The 25,270-nt window shown below is 36.2% G+C and overlaps 1 protein-coding gene across 11 annotated transcripts in view; it reads left to right on the top strand.

Annotated features, from left to right (window-relative positions):
* The window catches only part of CAB39L (calcium binding protein 39 like), a 112,461-nt gene that overhangs the window by 27,838 nt on the left and 59,353 nt on the right, over positions 1 to 25,270 (top strand). Inside the window, exon 1 of one of the 11 annotated variants that reach the window (XM_032874087.1) lies at positions 12,856 to 13,249. The exons of the other annotated variants lie outside the window; for them this stretch is intronic. The gene's annotated coding sequence lies outside the window, so the exon portion shown is untranslated. Of the gene's footprint in view, positions 1 to 12,855; positions 13,250 to 25,270 lie in introns of those variants that run through there. 11 annotated transcript variants of the gene reach the window in all.

The raw sequence follows: 25,270 nt of genomic DNA, 5'->3' as shown, positions 1-25,270 counted from the left end.
CTCTCCCAGGTTCTAGATCTGTATGTTCAAGTGCCTACAGGCATCTATATCCAGATGTCTTGCTGTCACTTCAGACTTGCTACATATCAAGCAACTGGTTATTTTATAATTCTTTTTCCTCCTGTGGCCCATATTTCTTTTAAGATATTACCAGTCTACTCTTTCACATGGAAAACAAGGAAACTCGTTGCCATCTTAACTCTTTTCCTAATTACCGTTTACATTTATTCAGTTGCCAGATCTATTGTCTTTGATACTCGCATATTCCCCTTGTTCATCTGCTAAGTCACCTGTACTGTCATCCTGGACTACTGCAGTTGCCTTTAATTTCATCACTCACTGTTTCTCTACCCTTTTGATTCTTCTTATACACCGCCAAATTCATGTTTATGAAACATAAATGTTTATAAACATGTTTATGAGCCACATCGTGGCTCCCCTTTGCCCACAAATTAACAGTTAAAAATTCATTAGTCTACTATTAAAGGCTCTTCATAATTTGACTCCAACCTGTTTTTCCTTTTTTTTTTTACTACTATCATTCACATAGCATTTTTATCTGATGAACTAAAGCGTTTGTTATTTACATCTTGCACTTCCTAATCCTCTGTTCCTATTTCCACATGACCAAATCATACCCATCATTCACAACTGAGTTCTATTGCCACTTTCTCTATGAAACATTCTCTGATTCTTCAAGATATATCTATTTTTTGGTTCAGCTGAATATTTTTGGTATTTCATTGGTCTTTTCCTCTGTGATTCATAACTTTTTGTCTTACACTATAGTTATTTTTGGTACATGTATTATATCCCCTATTAGAATATAAATTCCTTTTTCTGACCTATATCCTCATAGACCATATTGCCCTCAGATGGTTGGATGAATGAATCCTGTGCATTTTGTTTTAAATATTTTATTTTTAAATAGTCTCTGCCCCCAGCATGGGACTTGAACTCACAACCCTAAGATCAAGAGTCACATGCTCTTTTGACTGAGCCAACCAGGTGCCCCTGAATCCTGTACCTTTAAATGATAGAAAGTTGTAACAGAGCCTTGCCATTGTAAAGTATCTAGGGCTTTTACATTTAGTTGTATGGTTTTTGTAGTCCAAAGACCCCTGCCAGCGGAATGAGCAGGGCCTGAAATCCAGCTCACATTCCCCCTTTCCCTTACCAAAATATGTGCCAGGCTGGTGCAGGGCAGCATCTGCCTGGAGGGCGGGTTACTTGTTCTTTACATGAAGGTTCTATTTGCTGGTTAATCTCTGCATCTACTTGACTGCAGCTGTCCCTTTTTTTGACTCTTACCAAAGCATCATATAAGCTAAGAGCAACCCTGAAAGTACTGACAGAATTAATTGAAGTGATTATGAAAACTACTTTGTGTCACATAGAAACTTTCCAAAAATTATTTGTTGAAATAAAAGTTATGAATTAATCAAATGTGAAATAAAGCATATTATAGAGCATCTCCTTGGCAATTTACTATTAGTTTCAAATTTATGGTTCTAGATCATTTGAGAATGGTTGCAATTTTTAACTGAGGTCAGCTGGGTAATGGTCCCATTTCTCTTGCCACCACTTCAACTCTATCTTTTGGTTAAGATAACCTGATATGAGATAGACATTTTGTGTTGCCTTGTTCCTTTTGCACTATTGTGGTGGAGCGAATAATAATGGCTTCTGGAAGTTTTTCTAGTTTGATTTGAGGGTTAAGTCATAGAAAAAAAAGTTTATTTTTAAAATCCATTCCATTTTACTACTTTCATAGTTTACTAATTTGTCTAGTTATTTACTTAATGTGTCTGTGTAATATAAAATTTCCATAAACCTGTGAGAGATAGATGGAGTATTCCTACCTAAATATATAGAACAAAGCTCCGAGATGTTAATTGACTTGGGCACAAAGCAAGCTAAAGTCCAGGGTTTCTGTATTATCCCTATCCCATGCTTTTCTAAAATGCTGCATCCAGAATTCTTTTAGTGGAATTATTTTGGTCTGGTTGGTAGATAAGGCAAGTTGAAAAGTCCTTAAGCACATAGTTAATGGCTTATTGGCATTTGGGTATGTGTATCTCTGGAGTACCTATATAGCACTTTGTATCTACTAAGTGCTTAACAAACAAGGTTGATGATACACTGCTTGTGAGTCCTCCAGTGGATCTATCTTATTCCAGAATAGTGACAGGGCAACCACAAATGGACTGATGTGCTTTTAATATGTGCTCAAGGTTGTTTTTTGTTTTTGTTTTTGTTTTTAATTACATGAGTAGAGAAATGTCTAACATTTAGTGCTTAACTAAATGCCAGGCACATACGCATATTACTTTAGTTGATCCTCACAACCAGTCCTGGAACCGTATACTATTATCTCCAGTCTAAAGACAGATACTTATACACAATCGGTTTCCATTCAAATCTAGGGCTGCCTAATACCAAAGAGCCAATAGTCATGAAACTAGCTGCTCGATATCTGAAAAATATTCAGAATAGCTTATCACAGAAGGCCTTTGGAGGCTATATATGTACATCTATTTATTTCTAAATAGATTTAGCTGTAGATGATACTGTCTTAGCATTAGGGAGACAAAGCAGTCATTCCTTGGACTGGCATCGTAGATCGTAATGCTGGGGCTGAATATTGCAGGTGCCACAGCAGCTCAGTACCAGCAGGGGGCCAGAGTAGGGCTGGAAAAGTGAGAAAAAACATGACATTCTCGGCTTTAAGAGACTACTCTGGTGTTTTGCAAATACAACCAGTAGGAGTAATGATGTCGCCTAATTTTTGTTACTCAGCTTACTCTTTCCGAAAAAAAAAAAAAAAGAAAGAACATGAGATGCGCAGCACAGTAGTATAAGAAGAATCAGAATAGCTGAGTTTTTTTTATCTTGTTGAAGTTAATTGGAAGACCTTCTAAAGATTTCCAGATTTGGCCAAGGGTTAGCAATTAGTGTACAATTAGAAATATGGGTGTGGTTTTTAAAAAACCTTATTATTGAAGTATAATTGACATATAGTGTTACATTAGTTTCAAGTGCACAACAGGTAATGTGTGTTTTATTTTATCAATTAAGCTTCATTTCTGTGCAACCTCTACAGTGTTCCTCCTATAGAATTTCTTCTATATTCTGCTTTTATGAAAGCAATTTGAATATCTTTAAGCAACTTACAAGGCCACAATGTTAAATAATGTTCGAAATGGAAATTATGAGAAGGAAGAACTAGAGATATTTATGGTGTATGGGTAGCATGACAAGCTCTAAAGACTTTAAACAGGTTCTTTGCTTTGGGGCTTCTTTACTGGTTATTGAAGGCCAAGGACTATTAAAGAGTAAATCAAATATAATTTCTGGGCTCCCTGAAAGTGTAGCTGTAATACTTTGTATATATATTGTGGTCTTTAGGAATAGAGAAAAACAGAAACAAAAGGGTGAATGAGAAGTGAAGAAAAGAAGTGAGAATAAGAGAGAAGTCAATGCCACTTAAAAAAGCCAAAGATCTGTAGTTACTCAAATTAGCAAAATTGCAACAATAGGTATATAGTACATTTCAGCATACTCTAACACATATATATGTATATGCATATACATATACATACATTTTATAATGGTAAAAGTAATAGTCATTTCTCCTATAACACTCATTTTTAAACAAATGTGTTACAACATGATTGATACATTAGGGAGCAGTTTGAGCATAATACACATTTTGTGTTTGTTTTGTGTCATTTCATTTGTGAGAAGTACTACATGAATGCAAAAACCACCCTGCTAAACCAAGCCACATAAGAATACACAAAATGTCCACATGCACACACTTCAGACACCTGCCAGCAATCTCAGTGTACCACATGTGATGAGTCCTGTCCATCCACATTTGATGTTAAAACTTTCCAGCTGATTTCAGATAACCCTATTCTCTCTATTCAAAATAACTCACAAGATGCAGCTCTTCTAACACCCATCACCTTCATTAGCAAGTGCCAGGTCTTTTTCAAGGTACAGGGTCATATTTATCATAGCATTTATGTACTTCTTAACCATTTAACATATGTAAAACTGCTGTTTTCATTAGGCTCCTACCTTTTCTTAAAAAAAAAGTCTGTGATGAAATTTTTGAATATTAAATTCCAACCCCACTGTTCTTGATTTTTATCTCCCTAGTGTGATCACAGGCCTAAGCTATGTTAGTATGAGCAAAAGCAGGGAGACAGAAAGTTGAGAAAGATATGAAAGAACCTAGGAGAAGATACAAGTAGAAGGTATGAAAGATATGATTAGAAAGAAAAGATACGATCAGAACCTTGGAGAAAGCTGAAGACCCAAGCATCTTTTACTTCTCCCTTGGGCAAAGGTAATGGTCAACCCTAGAATACAAACCAGTCTATTGGGATACATCCTAGGTCTAAGAGGACAGGTTTACTCTCATTTGCTTGGAAGAAGCAGTTTAACCTGAAGGCTTGAGTAATGCGCAGAGCCCCGAAGCCAGTTAGAGAAAAAAATCACAAGTCCGGATTCACCAATTGTTGATTTTGGTTAGTAGAAAACAAGCAGCAAAATGATTAAAGTCAAAGAGAATCTAAGACAGTTGTATTATCAGAAATATTCAAGTCTGAGAAACAAAGGCTTAGGATTTCCCATTCCCCAGAAACTCCCATTCTCTTGCATGTGATTCCAAAACAAGTGGACTGCTTCAGCAGGAAAGCTCCCGGTCAGGAACCATCCGCAATGACCTTCTCATCGTGATTTTGGGGGATATTTGATAGGGGAGATTCTCCAAGAGATTAGAGATTAGAATCAGGGGCGATCAATTTGGTAACTAAAGAACTCATTTGCCTTTCCAGACAGGGATGCCTACTCTTCTGTCCAGCAAAATATCATATATATTATGAATTGATGTTTCTTTACCTCCCTTTTTTTCATGCAGGAGTTTTTATTGGTGGTGTCTGTTTTTCTACTTTGCCTTGTTTATTATATGTCTTGGTGTGGGGAGATTAAATTTACAATTGAGCCATAGGATGATAGACCTTAAGGAGCTGCTTCAAACTTGTTTGAGAAATTTATACTCAACAGAGATGTTGGAGCTGGCGGCAGTAAACAAGTTTGAGCAAGGGTGAGTGTACCGTTAGTCACATTTGGAAACTTTGCCCAACGTTAGGCAGGGCCATTGTTGAAAGTATAGATGTAGGAAAAGGGTAGATGTGGATGTTGAGCAGCCAGGTTGAACTTTTTTATGGAATTTTTTTTTTAATAAGATGTCTTCTTTCTTTCTTTTTTAAGATTTTATTTATTTATTTGCGAGAGGGAGAGAGAGAGAGAATGAGAGAGAGAGAGAGCGGGCATGAGAGGGGAGAAGTCAGAGGGAGAAGCAGACTCCCTGCCGAGCAGGGAGTCTGACGTGGGACTTGATCCCGGGACTCCAGGATCATGACCTGAGCCGAATGCAGCTGCTTAACCAACTGAGCCACCCAGGTGCCCCGGTTTGGTTTTATGTAAAACATAAAAACCCCCGGAATGGTTTTATGCAAAACACAAATGTAGCTGAGTGAATCCAGCTACATATGCTTTGAAGTTCAGTCGTGGTGCAGATAATCTCACCCAACATTTCACTTAATGACTCTTGACTTGAAGTTGCCCTTTCATAGTGAGAGTCTCACTTCGCTTTTGTCCTGACTTATAGGCCTATCAGTCTCTTTGCACTGATGCTAACACACTCTGAAGCCAAGCTGGTTAATGAGAGCACCTGGTTCTTATGCATATGGTTATTAATAGTTGGTTACCTGAACTAGCAGCACCAAAGCCGTTTTTCAGGTTTGATGTAGCTATTGAAAGAGAGGCCCAAGGGCTTCTCTTCTTTTGAGATTATGGGGACCAAGGCCATGTAATCTGTGCCACCATGTAAGAAGAGCCCAAATGTGAAAGAAGGCAGCACCGAAGAAAGCAATGCAAGGAGAGAAAGAGCTCCAATGACATTGTTTAAGCTTGGGCTGAAGTTAGCTTTGATCCAAGGTCTCTCAGCCTTGGAACTGTTGACATTTTGGACTAGATATTTCTTTATTAGAGAGAGGATGTTCTCTGATTTTAGGATGTTCAGTAGCATCTCCCGCCTCTCCCCAGTAAGTACTTCCCTGGCTGGGCTAGGCTCTAATCCTAGGCCTTTTGGTTACATGATCCTTAAGTTCCCTTTTTGCTAAACTTATGTGCCTTGGGTTTGTCACTTGCAGTCCAATTGTTTTAGTTAACTTACTCCTTCGGCTTTTCTATGTAAGTAAAAACAAATGTATTCATTAAACATAAATATCTCTATAAAACTAATAAAGTAAAATTAAAAATAATTTAGTCCAATAGAAACCAGTAAATTGCCAATCAAGCAGTCATAAAAATACATATTAGTGTTTAGTATTTTACATGTTAGAATCTTGATTTTTTTGAACATGATAAACTAGTTTTTGTGTCAATTATTGTTACTGCAGACAGTAAACTTTTTAAACCACCAGTGTTATTTTGATGGACTAATCAGTGTTTTGTAAAGATTTTATTTACTGGGGTGCCTGGGTGGTTCAGTCAGTTAAACATCTGCATTAGGCTCAGGTCATGATCTCAGGGTCTGGGGATCAAGCCCTGCATTGGGCTCTCTGCTCAGTGGGGAGTCCGCTTCTTCCATTCCCTCTGCCACTCCCCCTACTTGTGCTTTCTCTCTCTGTCAAAGAAATAAATAAAATCTTTATTTTTAATACATATTTTTAAAATATTTTATTTATTTATTTGACACAGAAAGAGAGCAAGGGGAGTGGGACAGAGGGAGAGGGAGAAGCAGACTCTCGGCCAAGCAAGGAGCTCTACTGGGACTTTCTTGGGATCCCAGGACCCCAGGATCCCAGGACCCCAGCATCACGACCTGGGCTAAAGGCAGATGCTTAACTGACTGAGCCACCCAGGCACCCCTTGATAGGGGGGCCTAATCAATTTAATAATGTGCCTTAAAAAAATTCTGTAACTAGTTGCAATACTTAGAATTAGTGAAGTGATGCAGTAGATATATTTCAAGATGGAATCTAAGTCTTACTGTATCAATAATGTGAAAGTGACTGCTAAGGTGGAGGAGGTAATTTGGAATTCTGCATAGTTATACCATCACATATAGTGATCAATAATTTTTCCACCACATTTTTGTATTTGAGTTACTGTAGAATCATGGCTTATTAGTGTACCATGATGTCATTTGGCCATAGCTTGATCTCTATGTATCATTTACACTTTTCGATTTTCCTCTCTGCTTTCTCCATAACTGAGACAGCTCCATGGAACTGCATTACTTATGGGTTGTTAAAGTCTCCCATCTAATAATAAAACAATTAAAATCTCATTCTATGGAAATTTTTCAATTGTGAATTAACAATGTAAAATAGAAGTTTTGATTTTGCAACAGGTAAACTAATTCAACATTTTTTAAAATTTTATTTTATTTATTTATTTGACAGGGATCACAAGTAGGCAGGGAGGCAGGCAGAGAGAGAGGGGGAAGCAGGCCCTCTGCCGAGCAGAGAGCCCGATGTGGGGCTCGATCCCAGGACCCTGAGATCACGACCTGAGCTGAAGGCAGAGGGTTAACCCACCGAGCCACTCAGGTGCCCCCTAATTCAAGATTTTGACATTAGAACTCTCTTAAGATAGTCGTAGTCATATATGCTTACCAGTACATTGCAAGTTAAATTAGAAGTTAACTGCAAAGAATTATTTAAATTTCTTCTATTAGTTTTATTGTTAGAAATTGTGGCATTGCTATTTTGAATCTATATTAGGTATACTGAAAGATAAACACATCATTGTGTTGATGTGTTATTAGAACCAAGATTTTTATGTAAGAGAAGATGAGTATAAAATTAAAAAAAAATAGAGTTGAAACTCTGTAATGATAAATTAGAATTGAAATATCCATGTAAATTAATGACTTTTAAAAACTCATTTGCTAACTTTCATCACTGCAGGGTCTAGAAGCAGTGACATGTCAGTAGCAGTGAGTGTGCCCGATACCCAAACATCACTATGAAGCTCTAGGGCTCCCTGGAGAAATGACTCATTGCAGATCTGGGACAGAGGAAATACAAAGTGAGGCTGGGACATTCTGTTGAACTGGAAAGCAATAAAAATTCAAAGATTACTGAAATTGTATCAAAAGGATGCAGGAAAAATCTTTAAAGGACTTCCACTGTCCAAATCTGGGAAAATTTGCACAGTTTTTACAGATACCTCTCATACATCATTGCATATCCTCTAGGATTCACTTTCCTCATTTCAGCCCTATGTAAACTCTTGTGTAGGCATAATCATACATAGCTTCATTTCCTGCTATTCTGTAAGCCCCTTGCTTTTTGCAGTGTCCTCAAGGAAGACCCACACATGTACAACCTGGATGTAAGGTGGAGCTAAACTCAAGTGTAGGGGAATTAATGCCCTTTTGGAAAAGCCTTTGATCAGTGGGAAGTGAAGCCAGTGGGTAAATTTTTCTCCTCTCTTTTCTCCTCCCACCTTAGAGGTGGTCCTGAAATGCAGCTTACATGGCTTCTAAGAGTTCAATCTGACGGATTAAACAGGTGGCCAGCTTGGTATGCAATGTCATTTTGACTCTCCCTGCTTTGCTTTATTCCCCTTGTCCCTCACTCCTGCTCATTGTGATTGGATTACTTTTAAAAACAATATCACAGGGGCGCCTGGGTGGCTCGGTGGGTTAAAGCCTCTGCCTTCTGCTCAGATCATGATCCCAGAGTCCTGGGATCGAACCCCACATCAGGCTCTCTGCTCAGCAGGGAGCCTTCTTCCCGCTCTCTCTCTGCCTGCCTCTCTGCCTACTTGTGATCTCTCTCTGTCAAATAAATAAATAAAATCTTAAAAAAAAATAATATCATATAAGGCTTTTGCTTCAGATCCTACTTTTGGGGGAAACCCAAGTTAGACGGATGGCATCAAATGAAATAATGCCTGTAATTTATTGAAACATTGAATATATAAAGATTTATGAACCATTTTGAATGATACTCTAAAGAAGATGAGGCACCTGGGTGGCTCAGTCGGTTACGCATCTACCTTCAGCTCAGGTCATGATCCCAGGGTGCTGGGATCAAGCCCCACATCGGGCTCCCTGCTCAGCAAGGAGCCTGCTTCTCCCTCTCCCTTTGCCTGTTGCTTCCCCTGCTGTGCTCTCTCTCTTTCTCTCTCTGTCAAATAAATAAATAAAATCTTAACCAAAAAAAAAAAAAAAAAAAAAGAAGAAGAGAAAGGCTTAACCTCACCAAAAATAATCTTCTATTTGCCACCATTGGATGTGAATGTTACCAGCTTTTTACTCTCCAAATTGGTAATTAAAGGAAGCCATTATCAGTCTTTTTCAATTAGAAGTATAGTTGAGGAGAAGCTCTTCTCAATCAAACAAGTCAGCCAATGTAGCAGAAAGAATAGAATTTTTTAAATGACCAGTTTTCAGTCCCTGATGAAATGATTTATTTAGACACAGATCATCAGTAAAGACTGGAATTCTTGGAGGACGTGTTGGTGGAGAACTGCCTATTTGCCATTTTACAAACAGTCACTCTATACCTTACAAGCTAGTTAAAAAGGAAAACAAGTCTTTTCAATAAATAAATTTGCTATTGTTACCTTAACTCATAGAAATACTTTTATTATTGTTTTAAAGGCTTATTGTATTTTCCTGGGTTTTTGCATGCCTAGTAATTTTTGACTGCATGCCAGACATTATGAGTTTTATGCTATATGCTAGATTTCTAAAAATACCTTTATATATTTTTGAATTCTATTCTAGGATGCAGTTAATTTATTTGGAAAGAATTTTATCATTTCTGGACTTACTTGTAAGGTCTATAGAGAAGGACCAGAACACTTAACCTAAGGCTAATTTGGTCCCAATGCCAAGGCAATATCTTTCAGAATATTTAACCCAATTTCTCACATGAGATTTCTTCACTCTGGCTTTTGGGAACAAGAACTGTTTTCAGTCCTGTGTGAATACTGTGAATTCTTCAGCCTGATTCTTTCCTTTCATTCTTTCCTGTCTTTGGAGTTTTCTCACAGATGTGCTAATCAGTTCTCAGATGAAGATTCGAAGGGAGTCCTCTGCATATCTCTGGGATTCTCTGCAGTTCTCTCCTCTGGTATTCTGCCCTGTGAATTTTAGTCACATTGGCCTTCTTGAATTCTCAACCCTTGTCTCTTTAACTGCGAAAGACTGCCACGCTCTGTTTGGGCTCCCCTTCCTGCTCTGCAGCCTGGGGCAATAATTACTTTTTTTCCCTTCTCTCAGGGATTTCTGGGCTGAGCTGCTTGGTGTCCAGTGTCTAAAAACCATTGTTTTATATATTTTGCCCAGTTTCTCAGTTATGTAAGACAGAAGGGTAAATTCAGTCCCTATTATTTCATCATATCCTGAAAGAGAATTACAGTCCACTGTAACTGTACTTTTAAATTTTCAAGTATCAATAGGGTTGGTTAAAGCATATTTGCTTATCTGTTAAAAATTTTTAAAATAACTTTTAGTTTTCTCATCTTGTTTTCAGAGGATGAAGCTTGTACTATTTCCATTTTGGAAATTTGTTAATTTTTTTGTGGATTAATATATGGTCACTTTCTGTGATTTCTTTGCATGTGTTTTTAAAAATGGTGTTTGGTAGAAGTCAAATATAAACACATACAATCATGTGTTGGTTTGAATGTGTATTTTGAATACCTTGTCTTTATTTTGTGCCTTAGAATCATAGATTGATATAACGTCTCCCAGTGTTAAAGTGCCTAAAAAAAAATTAACCTCATAGTTAGTCTAAGTACCATCCTTACTAATCCTGAATTTCTCCAGGTATACCAGAACTCTCTGAGTATAATCTTGAACTCGGGAAGATACAAGGCACTTATTACTAATTGCCCCCTGGTGATTTAAGATAATATCCCTTTAACATTTTTTTCTTTAAGTAAGAAATAAAACTGTAAGTTTTACAAAAGTCCAAATTAAAGGAATAATTGGCAGACTAATTTCTAGTCTTCTTTGGTGCCTATTTCTTAGGTGTTAAGAACCAAATTACCATATAATATATTTAAGTTTTAAAAGTCTACTTTAGGGGTGCCTGGGTGGCTTAGTCAGTTAACCCGTCTGACTCATGACTTGGGCTCAGGTCATAATCTCGGATTGTGAGATTGAGCCGCTCATCTGGCTCCCAGCTCCGTCCCCCGCTGGCTTGAGAGTCCACTTGAGATTCCCTCTGCCCTCTCCCCCCACCTCATGATCTCTCTCTCTCTCTCAGTAAATAAATAAAGTCTTTAAAAGTAAATAAATAGGGTCCCTCGGTGGTTCAGTGCATAGGGCCTCTGCCTTGGGCTCACGTCATGATCTCGGGGTCCTGGGATAGAGCCCTGCATCTGGCTCTCTGCTCAGCAGGGAGCCTGCTTCCCCCTCTCTCTCTGCCTGCCTCTTTGCTTACTTGTGATCTCTCTCTCTCTCTGTCAAATAAATAAATAAAATATTAAAAATAAAAGTAAATAAATAAAACTTGCTTTAAATGAGCCACCTTAAGAAGTACATATTTTTAAATAAATATATGTGTATATCAGGGAATCTATATTAAAAAAATGATAGATAGGTTAAGAAACAAAGTCAAGCTTTATTTATTTGCTTATTTTTCTTAGGGGTAATAACCAACTATTTATAGATTTTTTTTGCCTCGCACTTTATTTAAGCTCATATTCTTAGAGATGCTTTAGCAGAGAATAAGAATAAAACATAATAGGCCTATTAACTTCTGTCCATTCTGTAATTGAGGGATCTGTCTTCAGAAGAAGAGGCCGAGAATTTTGATTGGAAACATACAGTGGGAAACCGAGAACTTGAAAGTCTTTGGGGCTATGGGACTGGAACAGAAAACTCTAAAGCAGGCTCGGATCGGCATTCTCACATGGTCAGCATGTATTCCAAGCTGAGTACATTGCCTCCTAATTCCAGAGAATTCTACAAATGCCATCTAAGTCTGTCACCAACCACCCCACTCAGCTTTCTACCTAATTCCTCATTCTCAGATTTTTCAGAGATCTGTAATTTTAAGACATTTTACTTTATAATTATACATGTGTAATAGTGAAAAAAGTTTTTAAAATACTCTTAAGTCTTTTAAATTCTCATTGAAGAGATATTATGCATCCTGACCAATGTTTTGCATGTGTATGTGGAGTGAGGGGGACTTCTAAACAAAGTGATTATATTTGGTTTGGACATAAATAGTATAAGCTGCTCTACTTAATATTTTTGGTGTCAGGATTTTTCTGTGTTCTTTGTAATTTTCCCTTTTATAACTGCAAATGTTGGATCTAATTCTCAAAATATGCCATATTTTAAAATACATTATACTTTCACATACTTTAAATTATAAACACTCTAATTTAAAAATCTTCCTTGTCTTTTAAAATCCGAAGAGTAAATTCATGATGCTTGAGTATTTTCTTGCTACACTTTTATTATGTTTGGGAGTCAGAATCTTCCCTAAGAAACTAACTTATTAGCAAATGAAGCTGTTATTATCACTATCAACACACCTTTGTTAGAAACTTTTATTTACATTTTTAACCAGCGTTGTCAGGCCATTTTAATCTGTGGACAAAACTACACACATGAGCAACTATAGGACTTAGAATGCGGTGAGGAAAATATTTTGTTTATCCGTAGACTCTTTTGCGGTGAAGGAGCAAGATTTAAATTTGCCTCAGCTTAATTGCTTTACACACATTCTTGTGACACACAGTTGGGAGGGAGGAAGAAAAGGAGGGAGCTGTTACACAGTGGTATGTAGCTAAAAGAGTGCGTTTGAGAGAGAGAGAAGGCAGAAGCAAGCTGGTCTGACCAGAAACAGAACTGCCTGTGACAGATTAAGAGACAAGCAAGGCTTGGAATCTGAGAGCAAGCAAAGAGAGTGGAAATTTACAGCTGCCCTGTGCGAGTGTTCAAGTGATCATTTTCTGCTAACGTTTTCCGGTGGTAACTGTTACTCTTCAAAGAGAGAGAGAAAGTGAAGAGGGGATTGTGGAAACTCTTCTCTCTGCAGCGCTTTTGGGAACAGGAGGCACCCTCTATTAAATGGAAGATAAAGCTACTTTGTGTAAAGTGCTTTGAGCCCGAGAGAGAGCTGTCTTCAGCACCTCACCATGTGTCTACTTTTTGTTGCTTAGACAAGCTTGGACATTTCTATAGCATTTGGTGAGTATCAGCCAGGTTATCTATTCTAGTTCATAGAAATGAAATTGATGTAGTAAACTTCAGTTTTCACTGAGGTTTTATAGTTAGTGCTTATATATTCATTTTAAATCATGTTGTTACCTTGTTTCTTTGTGCATGATGAACTGCTGTTACTAGGAGAGGTTTAAAAAAAACAACAACTACAAAACAATACTTCTCTGTTGCCTAAGGCACTTGAACCATTACCAACTATTCTGTGTCCATGGAATATCTTATTCTGGAAATGGGTTTTTATTTACAAAGAGTTTCCAAAAATAAAATAGTGGCAGTATACCATTTTTCATGTTTCCTTTTCAACTGCCTGAAAATTCAAAAGTTATCTCTTTCTGTCTATTGTTCAATAAACTTAAAACTATCATTGTGATGTTTGGGATTCTCCATTATTGTAAGTTACATCATTCTCTCATAATTCAAATAGAAGTGTTAATGATAACATTCATTAAAAGGACATATCATTTAGTGTTGAATGCTTCTGTTAGATCCAATAAGTGACACGTGATTTTTTCAAGGTTCTGTAATGAATATAAAAATTAGATAATTTACATATCAAATTTACCATTTAATACAAAATGAATGTACATGGATTTCAAATTAAGGATTCAAAGTTATTTTGTTCTATTGCTGATACCAGACTCTCATATAACATTGTTGCTCTGCTGAAGAAATATTATAGCCAGATGCATATATGTATGCCAGCAATATAGCTGAGAAAAGAAAAATAAACTTGTGAATTATGTATTCGCATTACAAGAGAAATTTTATTTGTACAACCTTAGCATAGGACATTGTATACTAATTTTTTATGTCTTTTTAAAGGCATCAGTGGAAGACACGTAATCATTCCTCTGTGGGTGGAAGGAAATATATATTGTTAGCTGCTAAACTGAGTCATTGCATAGAGATGCACCATTCTAAGCTAAGTTTTGAATTTACTCTCTGCCAGCATCAAAAAATATGTCCTTAGTGGTTCAAGTGAGTCCTTTAAGGCAGAACAACTTAGCTGGAATAAAAACTTCTATAGAGTGTCAGTAAGCATATCGAAAGAGTTTACACACTAGACATAATATATAAAATGGCTGTATTTCCTCTGTGTGTACAGAAGCCTGTAGAACAGGTTTTGTTTTGTGAGTTTTTTTTTTTTTTTTCTTAATGCCTTTCACCTAGGTATAAGAAGAAACTCAGCTGGTCTTGGGAAACCTTCTCCAGACCAGTATCTTGCACTTAAAATCAAAAGTAAATAAATTAAAGATAATATCACAAACCAACTTTTCTTCCTCACAGAACTTCCCATACTTGGTCTTAGACCAATGGCAGATTTGCACACAGCTTCACAATTGTCAGAATGTTTTTTTTTTTTTTTTAATTTTAAACTATTAAGTCATTGGTATTACCTTAGTGGTGGCATCATTTCTTAAGCCCATAGGAATGTAAATATGACAGCAAAGAATAAGTCATTCCCAGGTTACAAATGTTTTGTACTTCAGAAGTTTATTGTGAGTGGGTTGTTGGGAATTTGGGACCCATCTCCCCTGGAAAATTATTTAAAAAGTCTTTGTCTGATTTTTATTATAGCTGAAGAAAATATTTTAGCAACACTATAGAAAAACCATTGCCACCCTGAAAAATAGTAGGAAATCAATTCTAGCAACGAAACTAAATGTAAAAACAGTTATGTTGAATAAAACATTTTTATTTATCCTAGATGCTAATGCTTGAAGAAAAGCAAATTTAATAAGATAGATGGGTTTTTGGAAGGATGCTTATAAACAGGATTTCTAGGTACTTTAAAGAGCTTCCAAGAGCTTTGCACACCCTGTATGAGATCTAATCTCATGTTATAATTTGCTGTTTTTATTTTCCTTACTATAGGCCTATTCCTAGCCATTGCTTCTATGCTTATCACCCATTTATGAAGTGTAGCTCAGTGACACATTAAGTAGGTACCTAATAGTTACTAGATGAGGACTAAATTTTTTCTTCGGTTCACAAAAAAGGAAACTGAGTAATTTTTCCAAGATGTCCAAAAAAGGAAAGGGGTTTGGGGCATATGGTTTTCATTATGAGAAAGATATGGCCTGACGAGTATTGACTGAATTGTGAAGTACAAACGAAGCAATAGTAGTGCAGAATAGGCCTATTTAGAGAAAAAGAGAAGACCTTGTATGACTTGGTGGCAGCCCTGAGTGAGCAGGGATGGTGATGAGGGAGGCAGTTTACAAGCTTGGTATCTTGAGTACATGGGACATTCTGAAGTAAGGTGTCAACTTTACGTATTTGCCTAAGTGTGCTTGGACCCATATGAGGAAATGTGGCCTATGTGGAAAACTGAAATTTGGTCTATCTAAATCAAGTTTAGTCACACTAGTCCTAAAAATTTTTCTAAAGTACTCTAGTACAAAGTGTAAAAGTTGATAATGTAATAAACATATATAATGAAATAAATAATACACAGAGCACACTTATACTAGATGATTTTTAGTGGCAGAAAACTTTTCCATCTGATCAAGAAATACTTTCTTCTATTTCAGAACTATAAACCTTGTCTTAATAATCGTAATAATAATATTTAACCAAAATTTGATGACTGTTAATTATATATGTGCTTAGAACAAAGACTAAAACAGAAAAGTGAATTTCGCACTTCCCTTGATAATTCTGTTGTAAAGGATATCAATTGTGAATTTCAGTGAGATCTGATGCTTTGATTACAGGTACTAGTGTTTTGTTGTTGTTGTTGTTTTCTACAGGTACTAGTTTTGAGAACACTGACCTAGCTTCTGACCTCTGCTATAAATTGAGATTGTGAAATTCTAATATAGAATTATCACTCATTGACAATCACTAATAATTAATAGGTATAGAAAATTTTAGCTCTGACAAGTGACTGGAGCAGTCAGTAGAATCACTATGAACCTAATGAATAAAGTTACTGGTGGTTTTTTCCTGGAATAGTAATAGTCTAGTAGGTTGTTATTTATAACAACAAATAAGTTAGCAGTTCTATGTCTTCCTAAGTTCATGTACTAGTTCTATTTTTAAATTATTTCACTGGTTACAATACATTAGAATTCAGGAGTAGTTCCCAAGGACTTGGGTTTCTCTTCTTATAAAAGAGTTTTTATTCCAAAGGAAGTCTGGCCAAGGCTTCCAGGTGAATGAGGATCTATTAAAATTCTCATGAGTTTTCCGTTCCTATGTAAATTGTCTGTTTTTAGTCGTCAAGATCTCCTTCATACTGTGTTAATAAAACTTAATAAAAACAGAATCATTCTTGGTCATTTTGAACTGAGAAAAAGAATTATCAGTGAAAGTCCTTATTTATACTTTATTGTCTACAGATTTTCACTCATTTCTGTAGGTTTTCTAGTAAAGTATTTAGTTGTGGTGCCTTCTAATTACATTTAGCATATGTATTTAAAAATAGGATCATTGGGGCACCTGGGTGGCTCAGTGGGTTAAACGGCTGCCGTCAGCTCAGGTCATGATCTCAGGGTCCTGGGATCGAGCCCTATATCGGGTTTCCTGCTCAGTGGGGAGCCTGCTACTCCTCTTCCTCTCCTGCTCTCTCGCTTACGCTCTCTCTCAAATAAATGAATAAAATCTTTTAAAAAAATGGAATCATTAAAGGATAGAAGACGTTAATTAGATGATACTTTGACACATATGCTCTATAATGGATTTGGTGTCATAGCATGTGTAACTAGATTGATATCTTTGTAATTTATTATTTCTGTGTAGGCACTTCTAAGATATGACATTGTTGGTGGGGGGAGAGGTGACTATTTGGATATGGCAAATACAGTATACTTTTTCAGTTTTAAAATATACCTTAAACCATTTGAAGAGAACAGTTTAATGAATATTGACAAATGTATACACTAATGTAACCTCCATTTCATTAGTTTTTAAAAAATGAATCTTACAGGCCCATTTATCTGCCACAGATGTACTTTGATTTATATCATTTCTACCTGTGAGTTCTGTTTGGAGTGCAGATAAAAGAATCGCGATTCCTGAACTTTTGTGATTTTTTTAAAATGTAGTGCTAAGTTTATTTTAGTTTCTTTAGTTTAAGAGGAGGTACTTATGCCTTAGGTTTAAATTAGCAAGCTTTAAGAAAATTTTGGAAATGTTCCTCTCTCAGTCATTGTTGATTGTAAAATAAACTTATGTGGAAGGAAAGAAGGCTCATTTTTGAGTTGATTTTGTTACAGCGAGTTAGAAGTTTGGTTACTTTTTATAATTTTACCTATGGAAATCTTGAGATTTTTCTTGGCTCTAGAGATAAATTTCTCGCTCTCTTAAACTTTTGTGGGAAACCTTTGAAATTAGAACTATTTTTGAATAGTACAATTGGAGGTTAAACATAAAGGCGTGGAGATACTCATTAGCCATTTAGAGATAAACATTTATTTTCCTTTCAATATTTTAAGGAGTAAAAAGAAGGGAATTGAATGTCCCAAATGACCTTTTCTCCTCGCTTCCCTTTTTCCCTTCCCCTGTAAGCACTCCTCTGCACTTAATGTCACTGAACATATTCAGAGTGATTAACTTTGGGCCATCTTTAATGACGCTCACACATAAGTTAGGACTATGAAATATTTTGCTGTGTATTAGAAAAAGAAATGCTGCCAAAATCTACTATAAAGTCTACAGGGCCTGAGTTCCCTGGGAGCAGAGGTGAATAATTTGTTTTGGCTCTCTCTCCAGATTCTGAGCCAAGTTCTACTCTTTACGAAATTTCATAGCCAAACTAACAGAAATCATATTTGTTTGACTAATGCTTTGAAAAGACATGGTGATCCGATATTCCACAGTTTGAACTTTAAAACACAGTTGTTTAGTCATTAAAAATATCATTTATGAGAAGGTGTTTCCATTATGAAAGTATTTGCATGGGCTATTAAACAAAGCTTGGAAAAAAAATTTGAAGGAAAAGGAAAATTTAGCATCCGTAAGCTAATTACCCAGAGACAATCACCATTAACTTTTGTAAATTTTTTTCTATGCATAGCCTTTGTGTACTTGTGTTTTGTTTGCTTTTACATAGTTCTATAGTATGGGGTACTGCTTTTAACAACATTTCCATTTTATTTCACATTCTTTGCAAACATTTTCATAGCCAAAGACTGTATTTCGTCAAATCTAAGAAGCGATTGGCTATAAGTCATGTACTTTGTATACCACTAAGAAAGAAAGAAAACTGTTAAGGTAAAATCCCCTCAGTTATAAGAAACACCTCAATTTCACAGATGTTCAAATGTTTTTAAAAATGTTACAAAGACAACCCTTATTTTAGTTTACTTTGTTAAGACAGGTTGCCAGAAGCAAGAATTACTTACTAAATCAGAGGTTGTGAACATTTAAGGGTTCTAGAGCCACCCTGCTAAATTAATATTCAAGTAATAGTCCCACCAGAATGAGCCAGAGGGGGCTGGGATCAGGAAGATGTATGAAGGGGGTTGCTTCAGTTTTTCTGTTTTGAGCTGGGTGGTAAATACACAGGAGCTTGTTAGGCTGTTCTCTATTTCTTCATCTGTATGCCCCATATATTTTAATTAAATTAAAATACCTAAGGGAGAAGTCCTGTTGAAGCATTTTGATAAGCTTGATGATGTCACAATCCACTTATGAGCCAACTGCTGTAGCCAGGTCAGTGGAAGGAATACTCTGGCTACACCTGCGTCATGTTCCCACCCTTTGGGTATGGTGGGATGGGAAGTAGAGCAGACAGGTCTATCACCACGAGAAACAGGGACCAAATAGCTACCAGAGACTTTCTTTTCCTTTTACTTTTTTAATTCAGTTAATTTCTGCTTCTATTGCTATTATTTCGATCCTTCTTTTTTTGGAGACTTTTGGGGTGGTTTCCTTTTTAACTTGAATCCTTACTTATTTTTATTCCCCTATGAATTAATTATAATTGTAGATTCTCACCCTCCTACATGTCCTACCAACAATATCAAGGCTTCCTTTCAAGAATTATTTCTGATTTTTACCATTTATTTTGTTGAACTCTTGTGGGCTTGATTCCATGTCATCTTTTTATAAAATTTTTAGTAAGCATACACAATCTGTTCACACATAAATATGTTGGCTAGGGATTCAGTTATGAGGCTATAGACTCTCTCAGAACTCTGTAGGTTTTCTCTTTGTTCTGATGACATTTAGCTTTATGGAAGTTCAAAGGCAACTTGATTTTTATCCTTTGTTGTTAAGGTCATTTTGTAGGAATGAGCTTTGAAAGTATAATGTTTGTTTCTTTTAAAAGCCACAAGACACTGAATCTGGGGGGGTGTCACCATTAATCTCAACTAGAAGAGCTCTTTAGGTGATGAGGTTTAGCTCTTTTTTCTGCTTAAACTGTTACATCTTTGTTGCTTCTGCTTCACTTTTTAAAATACCTGTTTTTATAGGATCACTTTATCTTTTCCATATCTCTGTAATATACATATTGTAGGTGCTCAGTAAATACTTTTTGAATGAATAAATGTAGCCTGACTCACTTTTTACCTCTCAGTTGTCCTTAGTCAATTTTCCATAGGGTCATTTCTGCTCTATGAAGATTTGGATTACCATGCTGTATGTGGGGTGTTATCTGTATATATGTGTATATATATGTGTGTGTGTGTTTCTCATCTTTTATCTTTGCCATCTTTTAGTTTAAGTCCTTTTCCTTTTTTGTCAGTTATGTCTCTTCTGTCTCCTACAGAGAATTAATTTTGGAAGCAACCTTTCCTGTCTTAAGTCCACAGGGCATTTCTTCTCTTTCTTGGGCTGCTTTTTTTTTTTTTTTTTTAATAGAACCTACATTATTTGTTGTTTATTCTGTTTATTCACTCTTGACAAATGGAAAAGTACAACAGGGCCCGTGTTAGTCCACGGACATTTGTTTGCTGCATAGCCACACTGTCAGCACTATGCTAGAGGGCATGTTGGTGTGCACAGCCTACATAGTTTTCAGTTCCTAAGAGGCATTCCTCTAGAGTTAGTCTGTTGTACTTAATATGGCATCCTCTCCTGTCCCTGCTTCCTGCTTTGCTGAAATACAATGTATAGTCTAAAAACTCTGAGGTAGACTTTATAGAAAAATTCCTACTACCCTTTTATCCCCAGAAGGCACTGTTTTCAGGACTCGGCCATTCCTTTTGTCTCTGCCTTAAGCACTTTATCTTAGGCCATGATGGATAGATAGTAGGAGTTTAAGATTTAGAATGGATATGGACCAGTGATGAATCACCTGGAGCTCACTGTATATAACGTAGCTATTTTCAAAGGGTGATGCCCTTTAAGAACCCACTCTTTGAGTATGGAGGTTCCTCAAAAAAATTGAAATTAGAACTATCATATGATCCAGCAGTTCTATTTCTAGATATTTATGAGAAGAAAATAAAAATACTAATGTGAAAAGCTATATGCATCACCATGTTCATTGCGGCGTTATTTACCAAGAAATGGAAAGAACCTAAATGCCAGTCAGTAGATGAATGGGCAAAGAAAATGTGCTTATATACGTATAATACACCCATAAATATTATTCACCCATAAAAAGTGAATTCTTGCCATTTGTCCATATGGAAGGAACTTGAGGACATTATACTAAGTGAAATAATTCAGACAGAGAAAAACAAATATTGTATGGGCTCACCTGTGAGTAGAATTTAAAAAAAAGTCAAGCTCAGATACAGAGAACAAATTAGTGATTGTCAGAGGTAGGGGTGGGGGTGGATGAAATGGGTGAGAGGGGTCAAAAAGTACAAAATTCTAGTTATAAAAAATAAATAAGTCATGGGGATACAATAAATAAAATAACTAAACCAGTATTAATATAAAGGCAATGTATCTGGACTTTCCCAAAACATTTGGCAGATTTGTTTTGATATCTTCATAAATGAAATGGAAAAAATAGGAGTTAGATGATATGACTAGGTGAATTCACAGTTAATTTTTTTTTTTTTTTAAAGAATCCCCTCACTTTATAGATAGGACAAATGACAGCTGGGCAAGGGTGGTAATTTCTGAATCATAGTGGATCAGTTACCAATTCAGAACCAGATGGGATTTTAACTACCTTGTATTTGTTTAGTAGGTAGTGCTGAGTGCCAGTTGGCTCATTTTTTAAATGACAGTGGAGTAAATGATGTGATTGGGGTAGATGCACATACAAGTGTCTAGCATGGTTGTCCAGGGAGTAGAAAGGGCAGCCCTGGGTTTGAGGGTGATACAGGAAGGTGTTCAGTCTGGGGGTGGGACGGGGCTGGTTATGGTCTGAGGAGAACAGAGCAGTTAGGAGAGTTTTGCCAAAATTTATAGGGAAACGAGGGCTGGAACTGCATAGTTTGAGATATAGGTCTTGATTTCCCTCATAATATGGATCCCAGAATTGAAGAATAATGGTCCTATGAAATTTTAAAACATTATTAAACTAATTTTATATTATAGTTGTAGAAAATAGGTACACTTAAAATATGAAAATAACAAATTCAAAAAAGGAGTACTGTATTAAGAGGCATTATACTGTGTGTTTTTCCTCTGTTATATAATTTTATTGCCCCCAAAATGTTAACTTTCCCTGTTTAATAATAAGTTCAAAAGAGCAAGGATTGTATTTTTCTTGTTCATAACTCTATCCCAGGTATTTAGCAAAGTGTCCAGGCTTAGTACTTACTCAGATTGTTTGTTCAATGAACAAGTGAATGAATAAATGAACAAATCAACAGGCAAATAAAAAGTTGGAAGACAGCAAATCAGGAAGTGGTGGCTAACTACCATGGAAGTCCTGAAAACATTTGTGATATTAGAATTAGCATTAGAATTAGCCTGATACATTGAGAACTGAGCAGAGCAACAGGTACTGGAAAAAAATCATGTCATATCACATATACATGACCATATTCTTTTTTATTTTTTTAAAGATTTTATTTATTTGACAGAGACAGAGAGGGGGGCAGAGAGCACAAGCAGGGGAAGAGGCAGAGGCAGAAGCAGGCTCCTGACTGAGCAGGGAGCCCATGTGGGTCTCGATCCCAGGACCCCAGGATCATGACCTGAGCCAAAGGCAGACACTTAATTGACTGAGCCACTCAGGCACCCCATGCATGATACCATATTCTTATTTGTACTCTATTTTGATGTCAGGAGTATTTAGTTGGAATTCTCATAGTCGATTATCTTTTCCTTAGTGCAGTAGAACTGTATGAAGAAATGAACAATTATATAAATGCATTTAGCATTTTAAAAAAACTTTTTAAAAAATATTTTATTTATTTATTTGACAGAGATCACAAGTAGACAGAGAGGCAGGCAGAGAGAGAGGAAGGGAAGCAGGCTCCCTGCTGAGCAGAGAGTCCGATGCAGGGTTCGATCCCAGGACCCTGGGATCATGACCTGAGCCGAAGGCAGAGGCTTTAACACACTGAGCCACCTAGGTGCCCCTAAAAAAAACTTTTAATGCTAAGTATTTAAACATTAAATATTTAACCTTAAAAGAATAAATTATATTTTTTAAAAGAAAAAAATGTGTAAGTGATTCAAGGACACAGATGTGTCTAGAACATTTAATTAAGACAATATCATGTCTCAATTAGTATGCCTTTCTCTTTTGTGAAATCATTCATTCATTATATCATAGAATTTTTTGTAATAATAGCAGCTAAACATTGTAGAGTACTTAACTTATACAAGGCCCTGTGCAAGATGTTCTACTTACCTTTAATCCTCACAACACTGAGAGGGAGATGTTACCATCTCCATTTACAGATGAGATCACAGAGCCTTAAGGATCTGTGCCCAAGATCACTTAGGTAAGAAGCAACAGTTGGCTTGCTCTGCCCAACTTATCTAATGATTGGTTCAGCACCCACCCTACTACCACAGTACATATGCTTTTAAATATACTCCACCTTCATTTATTGATGTGTAGGGCTGACTACTAAAGTAAAATCTAGTGTGTCTTTACAATTTTATTCTTGAATTGTATAAAGGTACACGATACAATGTTCTGACTCTCTTTTTGCCCCTGACACTGCCTGCTGTGAAAATCATTGTGATCTTCACATGCTTTATCTTTGAATGTGCTGTCAACTTTCAGTATCTGCCTTAGAGGCTGCCTGGAGTCTCTTGTTTTTCAAACTTCTCCTTGCCCCAAGAGTGGACAGGTTCCCTTCTCACTTAGTCTCCCCACACTGGGGAGTTGAGGCACCCCTGTCGAAAACACCATTTCTTCTGAAAATGAGAATTTAAGTCTTTTGTTTTATCATCAAAATTCACACTAACTGTTTTGATTTCTACTTCATAACATATATATGTCCCATTGGAATTTTTTTTTAAAGATTTCATTTATTTGACTGAGAGATAGAGAGCACAAGTAGACAGAGTGGCAGCCAGAGGGAGAGGGAGAAGCAGGCTCTACGCTGAGCAGGGAGCCCTATGGGCTCGATCCCTGGACCCTTGGGATCATGACCTGAGCTGAAGGCAGACCTTCAACCAACTGAGCCACCCAGGCGCCCCTCCCATTGGAATTCTTGATTACAAACAACAAATCCTGAAGGAATTTATTGGAAGGATATAAGGTAGCTCACAGAATGACAAGTTCTAGAGAGCCAGATTTGGGAAATAGGATTTTAGGGGGATTAGGGATTTAGAACCACAGTTATGCCACAGGAATAGCTAGGTAGAGTGCTGCTATCCACTGGTGCACATTTGTGTATACACACTTGGATAATATCCTCCATTGACTAAGTGCAACATTGTTAATCAGAAAAATAGCATTTGTATAATATCCTCCATGGACTAATTGCATCATTGTTTATCAGAAAAATATTAGAAAAAATAAAATTAACCCAAATGTCCATTAATGGAGTATTAATAAAATAAATTATATAGTAATTTAATAAGTTTCCACATAGTAATTATATATCTATATAATAGAATACTATATTGTATACAATTGTAGGAGATCTAAACATATACTCATAGAATGGTATTCAAGACAATAACAAGTAGAAAAAAGTTACAAAATACTATGTTTAGTATTACTCTATTTTTGTTTAAAAATGTATCTAATATTATATATGAGAAAAAAATTCAGAAGGAACATACACCAAACTGATACATTTGTTATCTCTGAGCTGTTGGTTAATAGACTTATTATATCATGTTTCTGTAATGTTTGAAATATTTTTTGCCAATAACTATAAAGTATGTGAATATGCCTCTCCTAACTGGAAACTTCAATTATGATTTTCTTCCTAAATAATTACATTATGGTAGGGCGATGACAGCCACATTCAGCTTTCTCTGCTCTATGTAAATAGATGTTCTCAAAAACAAGAATTAATACTCCTTTTCCTCACTCTCCTCACCCTCCACCATGGTGGTCTTCATTTCCTCAGTGAGTATGCCAGCTGAATGTTTGAAGAGTAAATAAAGAACAGATCAGATTTTAAAATAATTTTACCTTGCGATTTTGTGATTGTCATGGGTAGCATTAAATCCACTTACCGCAGTATGTGGATCCTAATCTCACTTTTGTTTTACATGTTTTATTTTATCTATCACCGTCATTGTTGGCAGCAGCACTCTCATTAGTTAAAAAATCTAGTTTTAAGTATTAGCTTATTCTCTAAAAGTACTCCTTTTCCCAGTGGGACTTTCCCTAATCCTTGTATTTGTATTTTAGAAAAAAATTTTAAACTTTGAACAAAAAGTTTTAGGCAAAGTTTTAAAAATACCTGTCTTAAAATATATATATATGTATTTAAATTTGGTGTAAAACTTGATGAAACTCATTATAGTTTGATCAATATTAACGTTTCAAATTATTGAATTAGGGTTTTTGAAAACATAAGACATTTTGGTATAACAATTTAATCATGTTAAGAGCTAAATTCTTTACAAACTGGTGACAGCCATGCTGGAAAACAAGTTGGAGGTTCCTCACAAAGTTAAAAATAGAACTCTCCTAAAATCCGGCAATCACAG

This window comes from Lontra canadensis, unplaced genomic scaffold (genome assembly GCF_010015895.1).
Source record: "Lontra canadensis isolate GAN:19392208 unplaced genomic scaffold, GSC_riverotter_1.0 scaffold51, whole genome shotgun sequence".
Taxonomy (NCBI): Eukaryota; Metazoa; Chordata; class Mammalia; order Carnivora; family Mustelidae; genus Lontra; species Lontra canadensis.
Note: the sequence above shows the minus strand (reverse complement) of the source record. Positions and strands in the feature narration are given on the sequence as shown.